Genomic DNA, 25,903 nt, shown 5'->3' with positions numbered 1-25,903 from the left:
GCCTCCAAAGAGGGCATGGCGGGGAAGCCAGAGCAGTGTCTCGCCGCCATACACTGCCCAGGGGGTGGAATGGACCACCTTTCAAAAAATGTAAATGATGTTGTTGTGTGTGTGTTGTTTCCGGTTTGTACTATTGACGGGTCTCGTTCGTGGATTGTGCTTTTGCTGTATGTAAATCAAATGTGGCCATGATTTCTCCAAATTGGTTTCATGTATTGTTGCACCTTTGCATGCTGCCACCTGCTCAGCCCACCAACTACCCCTACTTGCCCACCTTCATTGATGTCCACGAGTGGGAGGGCAGCTACTTGAACCTTTTTACCAAATAGCTAGGGAGCAAGAGAGTGAAAGGCCCCATAATTCAGTCTTTGCTTTCCGTTGGCTCCTTCCATGTCTTTCTTTATGAGGTTAAGTTATTCAGCAACAAGAAAAACACACGTGTGTCTTAGGTTTTGATCTCTCAGCCAGTGCTCCACCGAGGTTGGTGACTCCGTGTTGCACTCATATATTGCGGGGCTGTGCATCTTCAGTGAAATGATCCTGGATAATGCTCTCTCCTGTGGGTAGCAGTGGACTCAGGCCCAGGGCCACAATTGGTGGTGGTTGCAGTGAACCAGAGAATTTATTGTGCTGAGGTGTGGTTCGTATACGTTTAGAGGAAGTCCACTGTGAGACAAGCCTCGGCTCAGACATGAGAGGATGCACTTACAATCTCTTTCACCATTGCGTAACGCCAATGCCATCGTCAAGGTGCTTTAAAGTTCTCTTGAAGGGAACTTGGCGATAGCTTGCTCCATTCTTTTTGTTTATATTGGTCCTGGTAATCTGAAGAGTGAGTCCTGCCTTTTTGATAATCCCCTTGGGACTATTACTGGATTACTGTTGTTTGTTCTGATAAATGCAGGAATCTTGGCTGGTCACGCTTTAATGGGTGCCGGAGCTGACCTTTAGAGTACTCATGCATTGAGGATCACCGTGGAGCACAGAACTTGTTTTCAGTCTGTTTTTAATGCTGGCCAGGGCGGTGTTGTCCAAGCTTTTTGTATCACTAGTGCTTGCACCCGGTTAGTTATTTGCACTACTTGTACATGGTTAGTGCTATCTTGTCTCCTAGAGGTCATTCAATATATTCCCTTGACCTACTGCCCTAAAGCCCTTGTTTTCAGCATGTGACACCATACAAGTATTACACTTACATATGTGCATGTGAGGAACAATAGTACCTCTATTGAAGCTGTAGTCACATTAAGGGATTATAGGTTCACATTTGTTTCCTGTGCATTTGGAAAGACGTTTATTGATGTGATGGGTCTGAGGCCTTTCTATTCCATGGATCGCAAGGGAATGTAGTGATTCGTGGTTATCTATAATGCCCCAGCGAGCTAATGGTCGCTTAGGAGCATGTAAACAAGAAGAGCAGAAGTCAAGAAGGAGGTGAGGGTGAGGATGGGAATGATGAAAAGGAGTTTGGGAGTGGAAGGGGATTTTCATACGGAAATGCAATGAAAAGAAGGGTTAAAGGACTGTCAGATGAGGAGGTAGTTCTCTTTATGTCATTGGGGAGCAGGCAGAGAGTTCCAGAGGGATGACGCATGAATGGTAGGTCAACGTTAACCCAGGCAAGGTTTTGAAAATTTGGTGATGAAAAAAATGGGCAGTGCCAGATGATGTCAGAGTTCTTGCCAGGTGGTGCATTTAATGGGTTCTGTAGTTATGAAGGAACCTAGTTATATATCGCCTTGTGGGTGCGGGAAAGGGTTTTAAGTTTGATACTGGGAAAAGGGATGCCATTCATGTTGAGGGATTGGTGGCGAAGAGCGATGGTAAGGATTTGGGCTGTGGGCACATCTGGCAGCTTTGTTTTAAATGGGTTGGCACTCCTTATAGCAGCTGAGTAGAACAATATACAGAGCATTGGAGCACTCCAGTCTGTATAGGATGACAGCTCTGAAGAGAGAGGACCCGAGGGCTTCAGATAATATTACGAGCCAGGTGCAGGTGGAGGTCACACGATTTACTGAGTTGATTGATCTGACTGAGGCATGTGAGCTTGTCAACGAGTCTGCACAGCTTCAGCTGCACACGCTCGGTTTCCCCACCTGCGACTGGCTCCTCGTCATAGTTGGGCCTGATTTACGATTTTTCAGTGCAGTATACTGGAATTGTGTAAACTGGGAGCTTACTAGAAATGTCAAACTTAAAGTTTACTTTGACTAAACAGCTAACTAGTAAAGTCAAACTGGGAGCTTGCTGGGAACGTCAGGCCCTGGAAATGTCAGGCTTACTCTGACAGTCAAATCGAGAGCTTACAGGGACCGTCAGATGGGGAGCTTACTGGGAATGTTATGGCATGCCATATAATGAGCTATCTATATATCATGAAATATCATGATATGGCATAACATGACAACAGCGTAGCATGGCAGGACATTTAATGTCATGGCCAAATTGGGAGTGTACTGGGCTTGTGCAGACTGGGAACATTCTGGGATTGTCAGAGGTTTGCATGTGGGACTAGGTTTGTGGCAACCCTGAATTGTATGTTGCAGACCAAGCATAATTGTGAGTTTTATGCTGGTTTTAGCACTAGTGTAATAAAAGAATTGGCACAATTCATGGGGATGATGCAAGAAGCACAATTATCATCTGTTACTTTCAGTGCAAATTCTGGTGCAAATGTTATCACTGAACCAGGTCAAATAGCAACCATATTTGTCAGTGGTGTTTGAGCTATAATTGACAATGCCAGTGCAATGAACCAACTTGCAGTGTCTTAATGCTGCTCGAAGACAGGGCCTGGGCGGGTGCTTACAACAATGCACATCTTGACATTGTAGCAGCTGACATCCAGCCACAGATATGGCCATTTCACTGTCACTACAGCCATTGCAAATAGGGTTGCTGCTCTAGAATCAAGACCAGTGGAGAGGGTGAGCCATTGCCCTGTGATGTGATAAATAATGTATACATATGCAAAGACCTTACCATAGGGACGTAACCTGTCTGCCTGCAGGCTTTCTGTGTAGTGCTTGTCTTGGACGTTCAGCCCACTCCATGCAGTCTTCAAGTCAACAGCAGACACTACCTGGGGCGCAGTGTCATTAATGTTGTGTTTTCCGCTGGTTGCAGCCTCAATAACCGTTGAGACCTTAGACTATCACAGGGAGCATGAGCCTCCACTCTAAGCAGCACTGGCAATAGAAGGCAAACCTAGATGATAGAGGGCCATTAACGCTGGGCCATTAAGGGTGCAGTGAACATAATACAAACAGACTTGCTGTGGGGAGAAAAGTAGAAAGTATGTGCAACGTTTGCATAATTTACACTAGCAACATATATCTATATATATATCTATATATATATCTATATATATATCTATCTCTCTCTCTCTATATATATATATATATATATATATATATATATATATATATATATATATATATATATATATATATATATATATATATATATGTGTGTGTGAGATTTTTAAAGCACATACTTCGCTTGGAAACAGCAGCGTGGTACATAGTGAAGGCACCCAGGAGGTTGCAAATAGGGGTGCAGGAGTAGTACATTAGGTGGGATTTATAGGGGGAGCAGGGGATTGGGTGAGCTCCAGGTGGGAAGAATTGGTGTAGAGGGGAGCGTTCAGCAAATGGTGAGATGTTTTTTGAAGAGTCTTCAGGTCATGGTGGGGACCACAGCTATGTATCAATGATGTGTTAAATGGGTGCAGTGGATATCTGCCAAAATATGTCAAGTAGGAATGATGGGAACTGGAAACGATCTGCTAATTGGGTAGGATGGTATTTTATAACTGGGCATAATGGGAACAAGTAGTGATGTGCTAAGTATAATGTGAACTGGAAAGCATGTCCCAGCTGGGTTCAAACACACATACATACATACAAATGGAAAGAATAATATGCATTCATCAAAATACTTGGTGTCTCACGGTGGGATTTCCACTTTGAGAACATTGTGCAGAGAGAAACGTTGCGGTTTGTCAGCTCTCTGACTAAACAGTCGGGAGATGTACTAAAGTGACTGAGCTTGAACGCAACATTTACGTGTACATACGAATGCCAATTTCTGCCCCTGTATTGCTCTTCTGTACATCTGAAGCTTCTTTAGAGTGGCACTGAGTGCTTTTTCAGGTGTATCCCTTCCATTTCCCATCCTCACTTGTGAAACTACCACTCCAGGTCGTATTTACCACATTCACTCAATTGAACGCCTAGAGGACTATAACGGGCATGGCCAGCTCTCGGGCCCTCTAGAAGATGAGGAGGCCCGACATAGAATCATTGGCAGTAAGAGAAACCTAAGGGTAGACATTTACTGTAACATTTAGATGGTCACTGCAGTGACCGAAGAGATGGAGGAAGCGAGAAAGCAATTGGGACCAGATCCAGATATTAATGTAATCACTGTTAGAAATCACACATGCCCATCTTGCTAAGATGACATACTGTATTGCTGCAAGAGGTCAATTTCCAGGAACCTGAGGCATGGGATTGTTTGTAAAACCCACGCGTGCATCACTCCAGCTGCACAACTTTTATGAAAGACCTTGACACCAGCTTGATAATGAGATGTAGGCCCGACAGTCAACTTGAAGGTGCACCATTGACAGCTCGCGGCCCCACGGAACAGTTCTGAAAACTGTTTCCTCCGTAGAAGGAACCTGAGAGCCCTGCTGATGGATTGGAAAAAAGCACAAGTTAGACTTACATGTGTCCAAAAGCAGCGCGCTGACTAGCAGTGTTTGATGATTGGTGCTGGCATGCACCTCACTCATCAACCTGGACAGGGAGACAGTGGCTCCAACCATTTCTGTTATGAATTTGATACCATAATGAAGTGCTATTGCTCTCGCCAGTAGGCAATACTGCCTTGTATTTGCCCACAAGCCCACCTTATGGGTCCGCGCATAGCTTTGCTTTTGCCGTGTCACCACTGTCTCTACTTGGGGCTAATAAACAAAGCAAATCGGCGAAAGGTTATTTCTTAAAGGGCCATCCTTTTTTTCTGAAATCTTGTATATCGAGCCAGGCTTCCTTTTATTAGCAAGTGACATTTAGTAAGACACCTCTGTGGAAATTAAAACATAAAAACAAAACTCACACAAAATGGCTTTTCTTTGTAGGGACCAGGCTGCGGAAGGCAAGATTAAAATTACACACATCATGATGCCGCAACCAAAATCGGCCATTTTAAGCTCCCCGCCTTCCAGTCACTTCCTTCATCTCTCCTCTTTTCTTCAAATCTTCTTTTCATCCTGTATCTCCACGACTGTCTCTCTCCTCTCATTGAGAAAGACTCCCACATCAGCCTGCACTTTTCTTGCCTTGATCTGTTGCACTGTCTCAGGCTCCTCATGTTGCCTGTGTTGATCCCCAAATACGTCCCTCAGCCAGCAGTTTACAGCATTTCTGTATCTTGCGGCTGTTCTGCCTTTATCTGACGGCCGACGCTCGATTGTGTTCTTATGACCTAAGTGTTAGACATTCAAATTCCATGATTAGCACCAAAACTGCCTCCCATTCCAGTTTTACAGTAAGTCATTATGCTGCTAAGGCACCACCCAATCTGATTTAAAGGTGCCACATTTTCATCTGTATATTTTGTGCATACTGACAATATATTTGTAATTTGATATCCATCCGAGTTAACCAAAAATGGGTTGTAAGTGAAAGGTTTTCCTTGTTTTATCAAGCGTTGTTGGCTAGCAGCAACATTAGGGCACTATATATATTTGTTTATACTGGACAGCTGCAGGCACCAGCGTCAGGGACAACATCTGAAAGTTGGTCCACTGCAGCCCACTGGCATCGGACGAATGCCATCTAGATAATATGGAGCAGCCAGCTGGCAGTGGTCCAAACGGGCTCAGCTGCTAACCGAGCAGCTGGCCGCAGCCACTGCCTCCGCTTAGGTGCAGCGAGCTCATCGTCGGGAGCGGGGCGCGCGGGGCGTAAGTGAACATAAGGCTTTTCTTGTGGACTGGACTGCAGGTTATGACATCATAGCATAATGATGGATTAATATATGACTGGTTCTAGAGTAAGACACGTCTAGACGGACACGTAGGGCGCCTGTAGGGTTGCCAGATGGACTACAGCAGCAGAAATGATTGCACTGTGCCAGTGAATGGACGAATGTCACTCTGCCCGGGGGCACCAATATATTTTCACAGGCCCTGTATAAAGAGAATGCATGGGCCGAAGTGGTATGCCAGGCTCTAAGCAAGACTGAGGCATTCCTTAAGGCCGTGCCCAGCCGTGGTGAACTCTGATGCACTTCGCAGTCCCGCACAGCCTTGACAAGGCATCCCAAGGCAGATAATCTTTGCATAAGGTTTAGATGCTGGTTGCGCAGAAGACTGATCTGTCTGATATTCGAAGTGGTATGCCAGGCTCTCAGCAAGACTGAGGCACTCCTTAAGGCCATGCCCAGCCGATGTGAACTCTGCTGCACTTCGCAGCCCTGCAGAGCCTTAACAAGGCATCCCAGGGCAGACAATCTTTGCATAAGGTTTAGATGCTGGTTGCGCAGAAGACTGATCTGTCCAATATGTGACGCTCCCACCTTTTGGCATCTCTACTGGCCTCTGCGTAGTGGGTGGGGGGTTGTGTCCCCTATCTTCTGTATTTGTGTTGTGATAGCTGATCCTAACTGTGCCCTGTTCACACCAGTGACAGCAAAATACACGAGTAATGCTACATTTTGAAACACATGGCTTGGGTAGGTGATACTTCTCCAGAAAGCATTGTAGTCCTGTCTTTTTGGCTTAGGCAATGTTTCCCTCCTGTGGAATTTGCTATGATGTTAACCTTGATTTGCAGGCCCATCGATCAGTCAGTTACCACCCCCTTCTTGTGGCCCAAACAGATGTTGGATTCTCACCCATTTGTTCTCTTTAGGTAGCTTTGCTGGGGCCCAGGCAGAACTAACCATGGACACTTCTGCAGGAGCCGATGCACGCCCTACAGTGGTTCATTGTGTTTGGCAGTCCCTGGGCGAGAGTATCTGGAGGCCTGGTGTTCAGAGCCATCAGTATGCCCTCTCACGGACAGGTCTGTGTTTCTTTTCAAGGCAGTCCCCGAAACACTGTTTGGGGAAGTCACCACCTGAAAGGAAACATTAATCGGTTTGGAAGAAAGACTAAAATGAGCCCAGGGTGACTACAAACAGCCTTTTATTAATGCCATCCACACTTTCCCTGTTACCCAAGGATGGAACATCAACATCCTGTTTGACCAAAGCCTCTCATGCGTGCACAGCTGCCCATTGGGCAAGGGCCTTTGACTTGGATAGCTCTATCTCACGGTTGCCAGGTGTCAGCGTCCCTTCATGTCGTGAAGTGACTTAGACTCATTGATCCAAGGCTTTGTTTTGACTCATTTGGGTTGCGGTAATGTACTCTATGCAAACCTGCCAGTATGTTTAATGCGGAAGTGGCAGCGCGCGCTGAATACGATTGCTCGAATGCTGCGACGTTTCTAACGTACTCACGCGATCTCTGCCGACTTCCTGCGAAGTACCCGCTCGGCCTTGCAGACGAGGTTGCCGTGACAACCGCAGGCCCCAGGAGGAAGTGCCCCGCGCTGGAGTATGCTTCCGCGAAACGGAGCAGGTGAAGCTCTGCCCCATGCACTCAGGGGCACAACTGGCTGCCCCCGCTCCGGAAGCGCGGAAAGAGCATTTATTTGCGTATGCCTTTCTTAAGAGATGTTGATTTTGAATTTGTTATTTGTAACGTTGTCCCCAGTAGGCGCAGAGCCTCGTTACTTAAGTTTTTTTTTTAACACTATTTATACACTAGCTTCCTTCTGGGTTCCTATTTGGGTGCATCATTTCCGGGTCTGTGACAAGTGACATGGTGGCTTTAATAACGCCACTTTATGAAGGCTGCAGCAATGCAGAATCCGTCCGACATTTATGAAGGTCGGAAAGAGCGACAGAGAGACGGGCAGGCATAGATCACCTGCACAAGACTACTTTCCAGGATAGAAGAGTTTCACTGCATTTACCCTTTCAAATACCCAGCCCCCACTTCACCCCCTCCTGGGACGCAGGCCAAAGAAAGAGTTTGACCTGTGCCTGAAGTTATCAGGCAGTTGAGTGGGGGGGGGTGCGGAGGGGGAAGGCGCAGTGCTGACCGACCCATCCCCAAAAAGGAAACTATCTTTAAATACATACAAAACACGTGCAGTACCAATCTTTAAACATTCAAATAAATTAGGCAACTTGGTAGAGCATATTAATATGTTGATCTCTGCGGCACCACGTAGAGGTATGCCTACCACCACAGTCCATTCATCCCTCCACACGCCCAGGACCCCTTCTAAAACCAAACCCCAGACACACTTTGCTGTGAGATAGTAATATTTTCCTCACATTTCTTTGCACTTTGTAATGTGATTTTGAGCTCGTATGGAGGACTGAATGGACTATGGTAATAGGCATACCTCTATGTGGTGCCACAGAGATCAACATATCAACATATTAATATGCTGTACGAAGTTCCCTAATTCATTTGTATATATATATATATATATGTGTATTTATGTGTACGTTCATATGAAGTATATGAATATATGTACACACACAAAAACGCAGCCTTGAAAAGTAAGAAACAGTGTGTGGCACATGAAGAGTTAAATTCGCTTGAGCAGCCCTTGCTGGCTCTCCGCTCTGCCCTTTTTCATTATGTTTTCCAACAGTATTTGTTTCCACGCACTGTTTAGATATCGCCCAGTGCAAGAAATACATATTGGTTGATGTTTCTGTTTAGAGAGTTGCCTGATCACAGGCCGATCCTCTGCTCCCCATTAGATCCAAGAATGCATCTTGTCAGCACTGTTGCACAGGCAATTCCACTCATGTGCAGCAACGCTTGGGGGGCGAATTTGCAGATGTGCTCCATTTAACTGGACATATGCTTTTCAGTGCGAAAGCAAGTCAACTACAGCAGCTTGCCGGGCTTCCCTGTGCAGGGGGTGACAAAGTTAACATATTGGGAATGCCAAAGGCAATGTAATCAGGCCATTACACAAGGTATGCCCCCCCCCCCCCCCCGCAGTGATGGCCGATCTGATTTCGCACTTCAGTGCCCTACTGAGCGCTATTTCCATAAGGCCTCAGTGTTCTACTGGCCATGGGCCAAAGCCATGTAAGATTTATAATCTTGATATGCGAGTAGTGAGTTGTAATCGCAAATGTTTAAAATATACAATGGTAAAAAACCTACAATCTTTAACATCAGCTCTGTTTCTTTTTAACACAATAATCCGTGCCTCATTGGGTAAAATCTGTCCACCCAAGAGACTGGAAACCGTTGAAACAACACAAAATGGGCACAAGTGTTTGGAAATGGAGTCAATCCTTTGGATGGAAATGGTGGATATTTAATTCTGGCACTCAGAAAGTCGACAGTAGAATGTACTGTACAAGCCGCCATGCCATGCGGTCAAAGGTTGAAGAAACAGACGATGCAACGGAGGGTGTCCCGACGGATGTTCTCTCGCTCGAGTCAATAAAGGCTGCACTCATCTCTCTACGTCTTGCACAGAAACCCATGTAACTGACTAGATCAATTTGTTCACAGGATCAATACATCATCAAATCAAGCAGTGGAGTGCTGGCTCTCCCATCACTGGAGTCACTGCTTGGGCCTTGAACATTTTGAGGAATTATACCTGATTAAAATGGTGTGGGCATTTCTGAGTAACTCTTCATCTCCCCTACATCCCATTCATAAATGACACACAAGTTAATATTCCAGACACTCAGACAAGTAGTTTTGGAGTGAAACCTATTTGCTGCCTTTGAAGGATCCATCTGCCACTGTTGGGTATCAATATAACCTTGAACCGACGGACCTCCAGCTTGTCTTTTCTGGATAATGGTTTGGAAGCAGAAGACTTTCTATAAATATTGATAAAATAAATATAAATATAATGTAAATTCCCTAGTTAGAGGTGGCTATTTAGCTGGGCAACGCTTCCACTTTTTGGACAAAGGAAAACCGCAGGGTTAATCCTTTTGGATCTGTCTACAGTTTGTTAGCACATTACACCATGAAGCTGTTGTGCAAACCTGCAAGAAACTGGTGGGGATTTAACACAGTCATAAAAATGATGAAATTCATGTCCATTTCTATATGATAAATACTGCAGAATGAAATCAAGGAAGTACCAGAAGGAAGGACTGAGTCATTCACCATTTCCTAAAGGAATGGACAGTCAGGGGACACCTCAAGCATGGTAGGTGATGGGAGTTGCACACTCTGTGCGCTGGTGTCATAAAGGTAGTTATTTAAGTGGGCCGGGGCTAGCCGCAGCCAGGGGATTCGGACCCGGGCCCTGCTGCTATCAAGTCAGTGTCACAGCCAAATGTGCTATTTCAGAGTTGCTGGAATCTCTTTTGTTTTATTCAAACGATTGCTTGACCTGATGGGCTTCATGTTTCAAACTGTCTATTGAATCAAACAAAAAAGATTCCAGCACCTACGAAAGAGCATAGTGCCATTTCGTAGGAGCTAGATTTCTTGTTTCACTTAAAACTGCTTGACACATGATGCCCATCAAGGGCTTCATGTTTCAAACAGTCTCTTGAATGAAACAAAAATATTCCAGCACCTACGAAATAGCACAGTGCCATTTCATAGGTGCTGGATTTCTTTAATTTAAGACTGCTTGACACGTGAACAGGCTTCATGCGTCAAACAGTCTATTAGATGAAAGAAAAGACATTAAGTACCTATGAAATAGCACAGTGTAATACGATATTGGCTTGTCAGCAGTAGGGCTCGGGTTCAAATCTTCAGCATGGCACAATAAAAAAAAAGGTGAGGAAATCCATTCTTTTTTATTGTCCTGTTCAAGGGGTACGAACCCAAGCCCTGCCAATGACAACGCGGTGTCATGTCACACTGTGCTATTTGGTAGATAATGGATTCCTTTTCTTTCATTCAATAGAATATTTGATATGCGTCGAGCAAGCTATTGTATGAAAACAAGGCTCCGGTTTCAATCCCCAGCACTGGACAATAAAAAAACCCCAAAAATAACGACAGTGAGGAAAGGAGCACCTCAGGCCACGCCCATCATTTAGTCCACTCCCCCTCGTTACAGCCCCCCCATCAATTTCTCACCCCACTTAAAGCACTGCATAAAGGCCAACCTGGGAAGCATTGGATGCAGAATCCCTGACTAGTGATGACCGTCTCATCTGCAGGAACACCCCTCCCTCTCACCTGCGATATCGCACTCTTTCTAGTGAGCGTCACAGGCTTTAAAACGTTCAGTTGGGTAAACAGGATTATCACTGGCTCATTCTGCTCGCCCAAACGTTGCACATTTAGACATTCACTGTAGACGAGCTGGGAAGATATGAGAAGGCAACATCACATGTCGGCATCAACATCTGTGACATCTCTATAGACGGGACATTCGTGTCACAGTAGAAGGGGCTTCACGTCAGAGAGACTTCTGGGAGAGCAACTTCCCGTTCCACTGCTGTTACTAATGTGTATCTCATGCGGCTTCGTGTGCGATGCCTCCATCAGCTTCATATGTGCTAAATATGGGACAGACATGGCAGGAGTGGTGTTTAGATGTAGATGGGACTCCATCGGACAAGCAGAACAATTCGAAAAGTGTCCCCTTGGTCATGCATGCTAGGACAGGCATGCTAGGATGTCCAACCCCTGCACAACACCTTTGGACAGCGTCTAGTCTTGGTTTTTTTCCAATGAGAAAAGCATCCAATCTGACAGCCACCACAACACATGCAGAACGACGAAAAAACAAGGCTGATCATTAGGAAGTTAATCAAGTGTGATTTCACTACAATGTGGACTTGGTGCATTATCTGCCCAATTTTAACTCTAGAAAGGGAGAAATTCCACCAGCAATTAAAAGCAAGTATAAGGATAGAGTGATATTTTATTGCATAATTATTGCCTCAAGTTTTTAAAAATATATTTTCCATTAGTTCTGATAGCATGCCTTATAGCTCAAGTTTTGTAGAGGGAAAGACGTGGAAAAAAGGCACTCCGAAATCCACTGGTTTCGAACGAAACTTAGTTTCTATATGTACAGTCCCATCGAGTGGCTGCAGCAGCCAGGTGGGGAAACGGGTGATGGCTAAACTACGGCTGAGCAGCCTCAGCATCGTGGCACTGCAGACCGTTATAGGGGTGCGGTGAAGGCCGCGCCCCCACCTTTTACATGCAGACAGTGACACATGGAGCCTGGGTTGCTGGGTGAGAACTGGCGCATGGGGAACGGTGCACCCCTTTTATTAACAACAGTCACATGGGGGTCCATGTGACCTAAACATGAACTCACGCTGCCCCGATGCAGCGTGTCGGGTCATAACATCCCATGTCAAGGGTAACAACAACATAACCAACACAACTTGTTAACAAAACACTGAGTGACAGCTCCAAGTTCTTTCACTTTGGCTATTCTTGTCCTACAGAGTTCTTGTGCAGCCCGCCGCCAGTTATTCCTCAATCTCCTCCTGGCCGCGACACCCACACTGCTCACTGTGATAGCCGGAGCCCCCTCAGCCAAAAAGAACACCTCTTCATCTTGTAGCTCACTTACAGCCGCTACACCACCATCGCCACCATCCTCGTCCTGTCTTTCCACCCCCGGGCCAGTCGCGCTTCTCTTCAATGAGTGCTACGTTGGCTGCCAGCTCGGAGCACCTGTTTTTCCATTGATCCACGCTCTTAGAAGGTACTATGGATGGCCATGGGGGTTTGCACAGTGGCAAAGTGCCGTGATTTGTGCCATCTCCCTCATTGCTGCCCCATGGCTGGACACCTTCCAGCGTGTGGTATAATTCTGCCACAGTACTCACTAGCCTACTGAGGCACTTCTTCTCTGCTCGCCTTCTGGGCTGCCCCTTTCCCTGCTCCGTTCTTCTTGCTCTGCCCCTAGACTGCATAAACTTCGCCCATCTTCAACCCCATGATGGCATCCTCCATCATCACTGACCGTGTTGTGGCCAGCACATTGGCTCTTCTCAACTCTAGCATCCTAACCAGGGCATTCCCTGGTTCTTTTAATATCTTGGTGCGCTGCTTGTTGGAGAGGCAGGCCGGTATTATTTGCCCTCGGAGCTCGCCCTCTTCATCCACCAATGCGCATGGGGAGGCCAGCAGTCGGAGCCTGGTATCAAACGAGTGAAGGGACTCATCCGGGCCTTGGGCAGCCTGCCACAGTTGAAAGCACTCGAAACCAGTGTTTACTATTGGCGCAAAGTACCTTTCTTGCATCATGGTATGTTCCTGTTCCTGCAGACAGAGTCTTGTACAGTTTATGGACGTCACTCCCTGCGTAGAATAGGAGGAGGGTCTTCTTCTTGGCATCAGCAACTATCTCTGCAGCCTCAAAAAACATATCCAACCTCTCCAGGCAATGCACCCAGTTGGCGCCCAGGCATGCAGGGCCCCCTTCACATTGAACTCTGGCAGCGGGTGGCTGTGAAATAGATGACCTAGTGCCTGAACCTGTCTGCCCATCCCCAGCCACGAAGCCTGGCCATCACCTCGGCCCTGACTGGGTCCACGGAAGTTGCTTGACCCTCGGGTGCTGAATGTAGCATTGCTGGTGGCCCCTCTGTTCCCACGGAACCTTGGATCTGTATACTTCTCCGCTCTCACTCTCTGTCTTCCCCTTTAACCCAGTAGCCATGGGGCCCCTGGACCACACTGCACAAGCACCCCCAGGGATGGGAGCTCCAGCAGGTGGGATGAAAACACACCTCGCTGGCAAAGAGTGCCTGGAGGTCGTATCTTCTCGCTTCACTGGCCGACTTCCTCCCTCCTGGACAGCAGTCTGTATCCCCATTAACCAGATGCCCCCCTGTGGGCCAGGGCCAGACTGCATGAGCACCCTTTCGACAAGGAATGTGGCAGGCAGGAATTGGCGCAGTCCATCTGACTCGCCGGGCACCTCTGGGCCACTGTGCACCTCAAAGCAGCCCACCTCAGCATACACCAGAGCACAGCCACATTGCTCCAACGAAATACCTTGATGTGAAATAACGCTATTTCAAAATATCGTTTATTTTTCCTCTTCCATGCACACGTCCGGGCCTCTGGCGGCGCGCTCACCAGCCTTGTGGGATCTCCTAGTGGGAGTAGGCTGGTTGCTGGCAAAGTGCTTGCCTCCCAGGGCCAACACGCCAGCGTGGGGTGCAGAGCCTGCCAAGTGCGCACCGTGGACTCCGGCAACACGCAGCAGGATCTCGTCGGGAACTGTGCGCCCCTTTTTATTAACAACAGTCACATGGGGCTCCATGTGACCTAAACATGAACTCACGTGGCCTTAATGCAGCCTTTCGGGTCATAGCACATCCTATGGCTAAGCACATGGATTTGTAACTGCTGGCCTTTCATGGAGGCAGGCTCTCATCCCGGTTGAGGAAATAAACGGCAGGGTCACTAGTGGCAGAGCCAGCACAAGTTACTGCTTGATTTAGTCACACATGGCTCAGGAACCACCCAGAACTATGTGTCATGCTCTCATGCTCCTTTTCTGCCCGATAAGTCAACATTTAAAAGGAATATTCTGTGCCCCCTGAAACGGTACCCTGGAAAATGCTGCAAAATAAGTGCGTGCTGTTTCTGCACTCTGCCATTTTGGTTACGTAATCATTTATCATGATGTGTGGCCGTTTCTTTGAGAGTTTGTTACTTTTGTTGTTCAAGAGGGGGTTGGAGGTGTGGGGGGTCCCATTAAGCTGGTAGCGACATATTTACTTAACAGTGGGACTATTCCATCCCAAAACATGAATATGTCTGCCTGCCATTTTCATTGTTAACCTAAACCATCACAACCTCTATCCTTCTCCTGTGACTCTCTCTTGCAATCCTTTTATTCACCCATGCCTTTAGCAGTTAACGCGTAGGAAGTTAAAATGCCAGAACTAGCAGCTAAACAATGATGGTACTTTAAATTCGTTTTAGGTCAGTGCAGTCTGACTTTAACTGCAGCAACCTAAGCCATCTCGCAGAAGACAAGTTAATTTCATCTCTTTGCACTTGACAGAAAACACGCTCTGTGAGCCCTGATAGCGCTGACAATGAAACCACAGGGGAAGAAAATTGCTCCCATCGCCTTCCTGCATATGCTGCGGCTTCAACATTTATTAAGAATTGCACTTCAAATGTTTAATGTGTGTAGAAGTGTAGGACCTGCCCATATGCTGCACTTTTGTGTCATTATCTATTAAGAACACGGGTTCGTGTCTAGAAGGAAAATACAGCTGAACACAGGCTCATGCACTGTACTTTAACATTTGCCAGTCGACCCTTTCGGTAAGTATTCTTGGTGTGCAGTCAGGAAGCCGAATAAGGAAGGTGGTTGGTGGCTCAAACCACTGATGCTAGAAGTTCTAGCCCCATTGGTTCACTTGAATCAGCTGGAATGTGCCAATTCTTTAAATGAAAGTCTGAGACTGGGAACGCTGTGTCACTGTGACATCCAGTTACCTTAGCAATGACCAATGCATCGACTTCGGCCACCTAGCAACAGGCTCTTTCTGCCGGGATCTCATCAAGAATCCCTAATAGGAAGGGAGTATTTGTTTTTTGATTTAGCTAAAGTATATTCTTATCTGTGCAGAGCCCACAGATGCAGTCGGCTGCACTGCGATAGACAGTTGCAATATGATCTGACCACACACCCATCTTTCTTGCGAGTAGAGTTATTAAATAGACTGACTTGGTCATGGTCGAATACGACACGCGTTCACTGGCAGTAAGTTGAACATAGGCAATACACAGCCCGACCCAAACAAGCAGATGAGAGATTTTTCTTATTCATTTTAACATTTGATCTGAATAGTGGCAGAGGTGGCCTTAAGAATACCAATACGCCAGAAGATGGTTCCAGGGTTTCTATTTTACAGAACTCAAAGGAGGCTGGCGGTGGTTGGAATGTGAGGGCAAATTAAAGTCCATCCCACTCTCGTCTCCCGTGGGCTTGCCACCTCCCTAGCCCACGCTTCTTGGTAGGCAACTAGAGATTGGTTACCCCTACTGTCTAGCAATGGACTGAAGGCTCAGCCTTATCTCGCTCACCCTCCCTGGTTCGTTCTTCTCGAGGTACCCTATTTCAATTCCACAACAATATCTGGGTCTTACTATGCCATGGGGATCCTCTCTTAACCGCTCTATTTTACTGAGACCCTCGTGTTCCTGTCCCTGATGTTTCCTCCTTCCCTTTCCCTCCTTCTACTACTTCTCTCCCTCCTCCACCCACTCTCTAATTTCTCTCCCTCTCCCTATCACTCGTTCTGTCCCTCCGATGTCCAGGCAACTCTCTCCTACTCCCCTTCTGTCTCTCCTGAATGTCTCTCCCAATTACTCTCTACCCTCATTTCCCCTCTCTATTTTCCACTCCCTACTCTCCACTCTCTACTCTCCAGTCATCTTTCCTTTTCACTACTCTCTACTCCCATCTCCTCTCCACAACTCTCCACTCCTCTCTTCCCACTGACATTCAGCCTCCTTCACTGTCTCATCCACACCTCTCACCCCCACCAGTGCATTCTTCTACTCTTTCACTGAGCTTCACTCAGTCTTCTCACTCGCCGCCCACGCACTCTCACACCCAAGTACCACTTTCTCTTACAAAACCAATCCCTTACATTTAATGCTCTCTCCCTCAGTCTCCTCCACACTCCAGGGTCCTTCCTCTGCCAGGTCTCTTGGTCCGTCTCCGCTCTCCTTGACCTCACCTGACCAACCCACACTCCACCATTTCGCTCTTCCCCTTAAATACTGCCTTTTGTCTGGTTGTGCTCCTTCTACCCTTCCATTGGCTATAGCCCTCATTTGGTTCCCCGCGCCAATCTCTACCTGACGTTTCCCCGGGGACAGGGTTACTCAGGTGTGAGGTTTCAAAATGCCCCTCAAGCCTGGCCCCATTTCTCAACATGAGCCCGCCTGCGATTCGTGATGTCTGCTCAGCGTTATCATTGTGGTTCTCAGAGATTATTTTCTATGGCGATGGGATGCCTTTTCTGGCAGTTTTTAGTGCTTAATGTCCTGCCTGCTCTGTTTTTACCCAACACATCACTCTTTCTCATATGTCTGGCCTTTCATCCTTCACCACGAGGCTTGGTAGTTCTAGAATGGAAAAGAAAGAACACTAGCCAGCATGGTATGGCCTTAGCACTTCTAGGCCATACCAATGAGCAGTTGAGCGCTATAAAAATGTAACAACATGATTCAGTGATGCACCTTGAGATTATGCGAGGCCTTGAATATTCAAAAGAAAACACAATAGATATGTCTCCAAATTATCCAAAACATGAATGAAGGAAGGCGGAAAAGTCCAGGTTCCCACTCCAATGGCATTATATACGTTAGCTGGAAAGGCCTTGCAGTCCGCCATTTTGGAAGTTCCCATGACCACACAGGAAAGCAAGTAGCACCTAAAAACACTGGACTGGAGTAGTGTTCATGGTATTTTCTTCCTAGACCTAGATGACTGCATAACTGTTACCATGGCAGCGCTCGTGAAAACTCCCACAATCAATTGGCTCGTCTCATCTTTTAGCAAAACCTTATCACGACTACATGTTATGACTGAGTTTTCGGCAATCGAAACTCACAATTTGCTTTTAATCAGACCCATGCTCTAAACTTTTGTTCCCCACTTCCACCCTTTCGTTCTCCCTCCCCTTATTTTTCTCTTAGCGCTCTTAGGTTCTGATTCACAGAGCGTTTTTTAATGGGGTTTTGCATTGTAAAACACTTCTATGAATTAGGCCGTAAGGCTCCTGGGAGGAATATATAGCGCTTCAACAAGCCAAATAAATGAAGCCCTTTGTGCCTCTTTTGTCATGTTCCAATACAGAAAGCGTAAAAAAACGTGCTATTTAAAGCTCTTCTGCACAGATGCAGGAAATCAAAGGAAAGGGTTGATGGAGGTCTCTCGGGCTGCTGAAAAACTCGCTCCCACAAGCTCAAACTTTTTATCTTTCAAAATCATGCTGATAATGGTACCGATTTCTCATGCCGCAGCATGATATTAGATTACCCTTACGGTGCAGGGGTTGCTCCATTTTTCTGATGGAATAACTCGCAATCAGTCTCTCAGCGCACCCCCCTCTGTGACATGAAGAGGCTTTGATAGCCCCAATTGTGGTGGCCAATTGGGCCGAGAAATGGGATTCCAGGCCAGGTAGTCGCCTGTCGATCGATCGAGCCGCTTGATTAGGCCATTCAGTGCATTCATGGTATTTCAATCCCAGGTGGTTCTTTCCGTCTGATTGACATGCGCACCGCGCAGGCCTGAATGATGAGAGAATTGATAGGCACGTCTTATGTGAATAGAGCTCTTAGATATTCTACACACTGTATTGTAGAGTTTTTTTTTTACTAATTCTTATTTTTTTCTCTTCTGGAATGCATGTCAAAGGCCACATTTCGGGTTTAAAAAAATGTTGTTCAGTGGCGGGAATGGGTATGTTAATAGGATAGAGGCTTCATTGGGAATGTTTTGAAGCATTTTTATGTTATGTTTGTACGTTTTTACGCCAGGCCAATCACCACCATAGTGGTCCTATGGCACTGGTGCCTTGTCAGAGAAAATGGCACATTTTGCCCCCGCCTCGGGTAACCAGATCATAGTCTGGGAAGGAATGAAGGAGGAAAACAGAGGAAAACTTGGTGGGGTGTGAGAGAAGCATGAGTAGGATAGGGCCACACCGAGATAACATACTGGTACGGCAACATGGGATTGTGGTACAGTGACTAGGACGCTATGAGTAGGGTTGGGTGTAGTGGTAGGAGTGACTAGGACTCTGTGAGTAGGGTTGGGTGTAGAGGTAGGCGGTGGATCAGGCGGAAGGCTGATCTAGAAAGAGGCAAAATAAGGAAACTCATGAAAACAAGCATTATCCAGGCACTGTGCAAGAAGTACTAGGATTAGGGGGCGGGTGGTTGTGCAATGGCCCCCAGATTTGCTTGGGAAGCTCTGCAAGGTGAGGGCAAGAATTGTCAGATAGCATTTTATTAGGCACCTGCGGCAAATCGCGGAATGCCAATGAACTGTCAGGAGTGACGGAGCCAAGGATAGGCTGTTTAAAAAGGGGAATGCTGGGAGCCTCAGGAGGGGTAAGGGAAAAGGGGAGAATGAAGTACAAGCCGCCCTGCATGAGCCATAGGCGCTTTGCCCCCCCATCAGGGTGAATTCACTGATGTCAGCTGTGGGAAATGTGAAGCTGATGGTTTGGCATCATTTAACCTCCGCGCGAACTCAACTCTACCCCCGTAGGCTGAATGCCTGGTGTAAACAAGTGTGTTGCACATACATGATGCCACACCAACAGACATGGCGGCGCAAAGACCTGCAATGGAGCCTAGAGTACAAGAAGTCGTGAAACACGAACAGAATGCTAGCACAAGGGCCGGCATGAGACTCGCTGGTCCCCCGAAGCCTGCCAAGCGCCAATTAAGTCAATGGTTCACTCCTAACATAGGAATTAAGGCCTATCACACTGTGCAATAGTACATTCAAAAAGGGCCACAAGAAGGGACGCATTTGGGAACTTGATAAGCAATAAGTAAATCTATCCAATCGTCTCGGTCTATATGATTTTCATCTCCCCCTGACATGTGTTGTGAATAAGAGTTACATTTCCGGACTCTGCATCAAATTCCCAATGAGAAAATTCCTACTTTTGCAACTACACAAAAGTGTTCACCCTCATGGAATTCTTAGATCCCCAGACACAGCAGATCCTGCCAAGTGGCCGGATCCTCGACACACTGCTTTAAGTGGCGAAGGGTCCCGCCACCTGTAACTCTATGACTCAAACACTGCCCCAGAAACAGAACGGTCGCTGCTTCTGGCGTGCTGCTAACAAGGCACCGCTGATCCCTACTTCCACCCTCTCCATCCCTCTCCGACACTTCCCAAATTTCCCCTGCCCCTTGACCAACGCCATCTCGCCTGATCCATGTAGGGGCTCTGAAGTGACCAGTTGGACGTTTGTGAGAACGCCCAAGTGGCCCATCAAAGGCTCGTGGGACAGAGCCCCTCCTTTGAGGGTGATGTGGAGAGTTGATATTTTTTGCTTTCAGGGATCTCATACACAGAGAACCCAGGTGACATGTATAATAATGCCTGAGTGAGGTCAAAGTTGGAGGGGTTTATAAACCTCACCAGAACACTGATATGGTACCCTTAATGTACTTTTTATATCAAATGTAAAAGAAAAGTGTGCTACAGCTTTCAATTAGCTGTAACCAATAATTTACAGATGTAACAAAATCCCACACAGTTTAGAGTTTTGAAACCACTGCTGCTTGTGCAATTAAAGTAGCCAATCGTGCAAAGATAAAAGTTAAAATCCTCCAAAATCGCTTCCCGGCAGGCCGGCACTGCCATCTTGGTGAGGTATGACGACTAGATAAAATGGCACTGCCTATGAGTGGATAGAGAGTGTTTTCAAGTTGTATGTCAAACCCTCTCCGGCTTTAAAACATGATTCAAGAACAAGAAATTCTGTTGAAACAGGGACTTTTTAAGATGGAAAGTTCTGAAGTTTGTTTTGCTTGAAATATGTAGACAACTGCATTCAAGGTGGAAGCTAACCCACAGTGCCATCTAGTGTACCCAGACTCTGAAAGCATGACGAGAATCAATTTGCTCAATTCCATATTCTGAGACAATACCTGAAGTCATATCGGAATATCATTGCGACAAGGAGTCACTTTGCGCGAGCCTCACTGTGCAGTAAAAGAGCTTGGCACATAACACAGGCTTGCATCACGGGGTACAAGCACGAAAGGAAGGGGCTCGTTAAAGGGTTCTGTAATCTGAGCGTTGCTCATTGTGCAAGACACAACTTCAGCAAAGGGGAAGTGCCCTAAAAAGGGCTCTCGTCATGTTTTTAATTTATGTGACATAGAACTTGAGACCCACGTTTTAATGTTTAGCTTTCCAAAATAAGTTTTCATTTGAGTTTAAAGCAACACACCTTTATTCGGTGTGAAACAGAATAAATCACAAACATAGATGTATTGCAACCCTTTAGGGCATAGTCACAGTGGCGTCGCTATGAATCAAATTTAGGAGGGGCACAGAGGGGGCCACAGACAAAAGTAGGGGGGCCACAGACAAAAGTAGGGGGTCGTCTATGAAAGGGCAATGTGTGACGCAGAAGCACTCCTGCAGAGAATCTTTGGCGCACACCAACTACCACACTCCTTTTGTGCACCTCCCCTCCCATCGGAATGTAGGGACTCAATTATTATGTCACTAATGACCCATCATTAGCGGTTTCGTGCGCTACATTCTGATTGGAGGGGCTGCTCTCGACTGCAGGGTGACTTGACAGCTCTTCATTTTTGTGCGGCAGCATGGATTGCGACCCTGTGTGTGCGCACTGCAGACAGTGCAGTTAAAGTCGCCCAGCTGAGGTGTGGGAGCACAAGGTGGGGCCCAGGCCACCACTCCCAGTTACCCTCCTAGCGACCCACCCCCCCAGTCACCCCCTAGCGACGCCACTGCTTACTTACCATGCCATCACTTTTCTGAGTAACTCAGGAGTGAGTCAGAATTACTCCTAGTAAATTCTTTGTGAATGGACAAGCCCTCTCCAGGTTTTGGGGTACGCGAGAGTACCCCAAAAACTATGTGAATCAGCCAGATAGCACCCCAGGAGCACGGCCTGAACGACTAGATATTTTGTTGTACGAGAGAACCCAAAAAAGGACCTACGTTGCCCTGACTTGCTGAACAAAAGCCGCATTATAGCCACTAACACATATTATCCATTCCCATCCGGCCAAGGGCCATCAGCCAATCAGGTGGCTGGAACAGCAGGAGAGCGTAGACATTCTACGCCCGTTGCTTCCAGTCACCCGAGGCCCTTCCCCGGTGCCGACTTTAACAGGGAGCTTCTCCCTGTTGACTCCCACCTTCCCCAAATCACACCCTTCCTCTTTCCACCCCCTCCCTACTTACCTGCCGGGGACCGGAGCTTTGTTCGCTGGTCCCTGCTGTTCTCCTGATCCTGGCTGCTGTCATATAAATAAAAAAAGGACTGGGTCAGTTTTCCATATGGCGGCGAACCTTTTAGGTTTTTTTGTGTATTTTCTTTCCTTGGGAGATTGGCCGCACAAGCAGGGAAGCTCTGGAGGGAAGAAAAAAACAATTCGCACCCCAGAAAAACCCAGGTGCGAATGGCTTTCACAACCCTGACAGGGGGGCAGACATGGTCGGTAACGGCCCACAGCCTGAGCTGATGCCCTCGCTTCGCTCGGGCCTACCTTATCTGGGGGTGGTGGGGCATTTCCGGCCATATCCGCCCCACGCCGGGGGTCGTTAAAGCCATATTCAAAGCTCACTGCCTGTGTGTTTTTCTGTGAGTGCTTTTTATGGTTCTGGAATTAAATGAACCCATTTGTTCCAGAAAGACCTGCATGGACCATCAGCAAGTTCTTAAAATATCTATTGTGGCGAGACAGGACTCATGGGATCCGCTGTGTGATGTAATGCCACGTGAGATGCCTGTTTATAAAAAGAATGCATTTTCAGATGCAGGCAATATGAAGGCCAAAACCAAACACAGATCATTTCTAAAAAGCAGGACTTAATCCCATTGTTTATTCTAACTTGTATTGCCACATAATATTCTTTTATAATTGCCAAATGCAAAATAAATCTCTATATAGGAACATAGATTTTCATTGGTTGCTTAATAATAGAGTACACCACACATCAAGGAACTATTTCAAAGACAATTTTCATTTATCCCCAAACATTTTAGGCCGAATTCACAAGGATTTTTCCAGGTATGCGACTTACTGTGGGAAAAAGTCGTTAGTTATGTTAGTTACACCCTAATCATACAGGCAGTTACACACAATGTACAGCGACCTCATTTGTGAGCAGTGGTGGAAGTGTAAAAGAAGTAGTGGAACGATGTTCCCACTGTCCCACCCATTGTCCTGCCCACTTTTCTAGCCACCATCACCCGCCTACTCCACTTTTCTACTCACCAACACCACCCCCCAATCACAACCCCATACGTGGGTCCTTCCTTTCCTCCACTCTGCCCAGCAACTTTTTGAAAATTTAGTATTACTGTTCCTATACTTTTTTTTTTTTAAAAAAAACATTCCGGAATGGTTTCGTTTTAAAATAAGTGGAGGAAGTAGTTGAAACTTGAACTTCAGTGAACTGCACTGAACGGTTATATGTGATTTTCGGCCGCTGCTTCCAGTCACCCGAGGCCCTTAAAATCAGAGTGGTAAATTTCAGAGTGGCTAAAATACTGAAAGAATACAAAATATTGGGGGGGGGGGGCGGTACCTCCCAAACCCGCTGTTTTTCTACCCATTTTAACACCACCCCAACCGATTTTAAACCCGTACCCCACTACCATGTTATATTATTATTTAAAATGTTCGGTATTATTCAGTATTTTGGCTTTCGGTGAAACTTGCCTCTCTGTTTTATTTTCAGTAAAATGAGTGGATACCAACTGAAGATTCCCTTAAACAGCAGGCACATTTGTTTGGGGGCTTGTATTGTGCATGGGAGGGGTGAAGCAATGGGGTTTGTGGGGAGCAGGGCAGGCCAGCAGAGAACATATTTCCACGACTTTTTTTCATGCACTTCGCACACTGTTAGTGCATCATTGTCCCCATTAGCATGCACCTTTATGCAGTCTCCCTTTCACCACACATCATTCGCACCTCTTAAACATGCACCTCTTAAAGAACATGCCTAGACACATACACCCCTCCTATTGCCTGTAAACAAGGCTGAGCCCACAGCCATTCATACGCAGATCTCTGTCCAGCTGGGCTTTTTGGCTGCTTGCGAATTTTCCCAAGCAGTCTATTGAAATAAATAACCCCAAACCAGCACCTGTGAGATAGCGCAGTGCAATGTTATACTTACTTGATATCTGAAGGGCTCAGGTTCGAGCCCGTAGTAAGGGTGAATGTTAAAACAAAAAGCTGCCGTCCTGGAACAGTACTCTGGGTCACATAAACTAAGGGAACGATAACAGATTGCCCCGAAAAGTAAGGGACGTTGTACCCTTTAGAAAAATGTGCTAAATTCACCTGGGGGAATTAACACTCTCTTTAATTCTACCAAAATCCCCACTGAGTCCTAGGGACTCCAAAAATTGGCATTTTCCAGGCACTGCCATAAAGGTACCACCTCACCATAAAATGGTAATAGCTGGAAAAATGTTAACTGGGCATATGGTGGCAGTGCTTGCCAAATGAATATGCAAAGTCCATACAAGAGCCAAAATGGTCGACTTGTCTCTGTTCACCTGTATACAGGAAGTAACAACTCGTACCATGAGGTGTGGCTTTGCCAGTTTATGCACCTACTGATTTGTTTCTGTTTACCTGTATACCTGATGTAGCCCCCGTACCATGAGGTGTGGCTTTGCCAGTTTACGCTCTCCACAAACCATTTATATGCTGTAAACTGTGTGCTTGGTTTTACACTTAAGAATGTCAAATTTGCACTTACTGTAACTAGCGCCCTTATGCCTGAGGGTTTAGCATGCTGCTATAAATGCACAAATAAAATAAATATATAATGCTTGGTTTTAAGAGGAATTCAGGATAAGGAACAGGTGCAAGGACACACATATTGCTTTTAGATCAAGTGAGCAAAGACAGACTTAAAAGAGTTTGATAACAAGCAGAGAAGATTAACAGCTGCAATTAAGCCATTACCTTTTAGAAGACTTCTTAAAGATTCCGACACCTCCCATTCATAGCACAAAGCCAGTTCAAAGAGATCAAAGTGTGTGTTTTGTGGGAGGAGGGGTGATGGTGATGCGTCAAAATGGCCATTGGGACCAGTATGGCAATGGGCAGACAATGGGCGGACAAAATGTTAAGCGCACCCACATGTTGTGTGTCCTTCCTCACACCCCAGCTTTCCTATCTTCAATTCCCATGCCAATAGTTTTGGCTTATAGGCAGCGCTTACAGCACCACCAATCAGATAAAGCGAATGCAGAGGCTCGATGTAATATTTTGGTAACGTTTATGCCAAAAGGTTGATAGAATGGCAAAAACTAATGTTCCTTTTGTTATCACGACTATTCCATGACTGACCATAAGCATTACATTTTCCCCACTCATTATATAACTGTTTGCGAGGAAATGTGTGGTGCACACATTGGATCCAGAGCTGCAACGAATGCAGCACCTACAACCTTGTCGCTGCCTGGCCTAAACTGTGCATCGTTTTTTACTTTATAGATTTAGAACCCAAAATAATTATCCTGCCACACATCAGATTAATTTTGTATATATGTGATTGCAACATGGCTAGAACTAATCCAATAAAAGGTTCACATGTCAGAGCACGGGGAGGACCATTTTTACATATGTGATATCTTAGACTTGTGTTACCGCCTGCTATACTATACACCATTACACAATCCTTCATTGTCATCCTCAAATACCTGTTCAGATGAATGCTTGTAGTGGTTGTGATCGCCTGTTGGTACACAGAGAACGGTTTGCTGGGGAAAAGGTTCATCAACTTGCCGATAAGGGCAAGACCAAACAACTAATGATATTTATATTAACCGTGGTCCTGTTCTCTTGGACACAGGGTAAGGAGCTGGTCTGATGCGGGGTGGGAGTGAGGGCAACCAGCACAAATATATGAGAGTGCGAGAGGGGAATTCAATCTCGTATTCTTAAATCTAGGCAGCTAGTGATCGCCTGTTACCATTTTTATAGCACTGAGGATCTGTAGTTTATTTAGAACTACACAGAGGCACATTCTAACTCGGCCAGTCTGGTAAGAAAATGCCGGTATTCATGGATACTGGCACTTTACCGGACCGGCCGACTATAAGTTTGCCC

At 46.3% G+C, this 25,903-nt stretch overlaps 1 protein-coding gene across 3 annotated transcripts in view; it reads left to right on the top strand.

Moving 5' to 3' along the window:
* The window catches only part of CASS4 (Cas scaffold protein family member 4), a 144,377-nt gene that overhangs the window by 88,781 nt on the left and 29,693 nt on the right, over nt 1-25,903 (top strand). The gene's annotated exons all lie outside the window — the stretch shown is intronic.

Source organism: Ambystoma mexicanum, chromosome 3p, assembly GCF_040938575.1.
Source record: "Ambystoma mexicanum isolate Mex_15411 chromosome 3p, UKY_AmexF1_1, whole genome shotgun sequence".
Lineage (NCBI taxonomy): Eukaryota > Metazoa > Chordata > Amphibia > Caudata > Ambystomatidae > Ambystoma > Ambystoma mexicanum.
Note: the sequence above shows the minus strand (reverse complement) of the source record. Positions and strands in the feature narration are given on the sequence as shown.